Source organism: Sinocyclocheilus anshuiensis, unplaced genomic scaffold (assembly GCF_001515605.1).
Source record: "Sinocyclocheilus anshuiensis isolate Anshui unplaced genomic scaffold, SAMN03320099.WGS_v1.1 scaffold21, whole genome shotgun sequence".
NCBI lineage: Eukaryota > Metazoa > Chordata > Actinopteri > Cypriniformes > Cyprinidae > Sinocyclocheilus > Sinocyclocheilus anshuiensis.
Window position 1 is genome coordinate 62,269 of NW_015536472.1, and position 2,465 is coordinate 64,733.

At 37.2% G+C, this 2,465-nt stretch overlaps 1 protein-coding gene across 1 annotated transcript in view; it reads left to right on the forward strand.

The window, feature by feature from the left end:
- Nucleotides 1-1,152: 1,152 nt before the first annotated feature.
- LOC107700370 (soluble calcium-activated nucleotidase 1-like) overlaps nucleotides 1,153-2,465 on the forward strand; it is a 12,128-nt gene continuing 10,815 nt past the window's right edge. The window contains exon 1 of the mRNA XM_016502106.1: nucleotides 1,153-1,287. The gene's annotated coding sequence lies outside the window, so the exon portion shown is untranslated. The remainder of the gene's footprint in view (nucleotides 1,288-2,465) is intronic.

Consider the following 2,465-nt stretch of genomic DNA (forward strand, 5'->3'; position numbering starts at 1 on the left):
ATTCAAGACATTAACACTTAGTTTTTTTACTTGCTGTACGCTTATGATATTCTTAGAAACATTTTAGGCCCATATTATGACAAACTGTAAAAGGACTGCTTCTAAATTAACTTTAGTGAAGCTTAGCTCATGAATATTAATTAGGATATGCCGGTGTTACGAGATTTTCGGTTTCCGAGACTTTCGGTTTCAGTGGGCGGAGCATACATGAATATTCATGAGTTTAATGGTTTTAAAAAAAGTTTTAAAACGGTCGTCTTCTGGCAATGAATGAAATAACATTCACCACCGTATCAGTGGCCTAATAAACATTTTGCAACCTACACTGATGTTATTCTGTGTCATCTGTTCTTTGACCATGTGTTGCACTGACTGTACCTGGATGATACACAATGATGATCATTGATACAAATGCATGGTCTATTTTGATGCACGACAAACACTCATCTGGATTGTGGCCTTGATTAGCTTGTGATGAGATGTTGGTAAAATGTGTGTTGGTGTGGATATTGATGTTATGTGAGACAGTGACATTTTGTTTTTAAAAATATGAATTCAATAGTGATTCAAACTCAAAATCCAGGAAAATGTTAGTCATGGAGGATGCCATTAATAAAGTAAAGTTTTCCTGAATTTTGAGCATTAATCACTATTGAATCCATGAAATTAGTTTCTTATTCCATTCCATAAAATGCAGTGAAATATTTGTTTTCTCATTTACAGTCTACCAAATATAGGCTACTTTTTAAACTTGTGTCCATACAATTTAGTTTAAACCAAAATTGTATTTATTAAAGGAACACTTTCATGCTTGTGTGTGTGGTCTTGGATTCCTATTCATTTTGTAACCATTAAACCTGCTGAGATACAAGGAGCGTGAAATTCTCAGTTCCACTTCATGGACTTCAAACTCATGAATATTAATGTATGCCCCGCCCACTGAAACAGAAAATCTCGGAAACAGAAAATCTCGCAAAACCGCTCTTTCTAGGCGCGTAACCTAATTAATATGTAATAGCGAAGTCGCACTGTGATTGGCCGGCTAACTGAGCGCTCGCTTCCCTACGTCTGCTTTCAACCAATCGGCTAAACGTACGTGGCGTCGCGTAATTAATATTCAAGAGGCAAACCTTCGGCGTCGCGTTTCATGGGCGGGGCTTCGCCTACCGGTGTGTTGGCAGCCGGCGGTTTGTTTCGGTCTGAGATCGGTGCGAGAACCGATGGAGCGGGGATGAAATACCGCTGTAACACACGAGACTAACCCACTGCATCGGACTGAGAAATACAGTAAGTATGATACGATTTGAAGGATATTCAGGAAATTCGGAGCGTTTCGTCTTCAGCCCCTTAAAGGGTTAAATCCGGGTATTCAACAAAAAACTCCCGGGAGTTACTTCAGTCTAATGTGTGTGTTATTAAAATGACATTTTCCAAGAATTGTCAATATATTATCGGCTAACTCACTCATAGCAAACCAAAGAAACGTTTAAACGCTCATAAGTTTCGTTTATAACAGTGTAAAAGTCGTCTTGATGCGAGGTATATTGGGGAAAAAACTCTATGAATATATTAATAATAATACACGGAGAAGGGACATACATTAAGAAGGCTCAAATCTTCCAGAATGGCTATCTGTGATGAGATTACGCTGTGTGTTTGTGAGTGAAATATGTAAATAAAGCTGCGTGTAGTGATGGGGAGTCGACTCCAAAAGAGTCGATTCCTCGACTCTGAATAGCCTGGAGTCGACTCCCGCGGTGGAATTGGACTAATTTGGGGCAGTCACGCTAAACGTGTTGTTGTTGTAGTGAAGGCATTGTGTCGGGGGAAATAAATAATCGAGTGTGTAACAACGACTGCAATCTTGTGTTATTCCTGACGCTGTTTTGATGTAAAGTAAATGGGAGTCGAGGAGTCGATTCCTACGGTCAGAGTCGGGAATCAGAGTCGACTCCTAAAAACTTGGAATCGAACACCCGTAGCCGCGCGTGCGCAGATCACGACACTTCCGGCTGTTAAAGTTGAAGCAGAGGCGATGATGATGATGACGATGATGATGAGTGACAAGCAGCACGTGTTCACTCTCACTTGCAGTAAAATGTTAATCGTTATTAACTTATATATTCATATAAATATGTTCATATTAATAATATGAACAAATGCATCAGGGGTTGCAGGACCCTGTAACACTTTATAATAACTTTCACTAAGAACATGATCTAACATTACTTCAATATGAAATGATCATTAGTTAGAAAGTGTAATCTTCTGTGTTTGATGTTTTCTCCACATTTTGAATGAAATCATGAATATAGAATATAATATTAATGAAATATTAATATATGTAATATTACATTAAATAAAGTAAATATATTTGTACTAATATATTAGTATATTTGTTTGGAAAATTAAATGATCTTCTTATAGTTTATTATTTTTATTATATTATATAATAGTCTATGTAA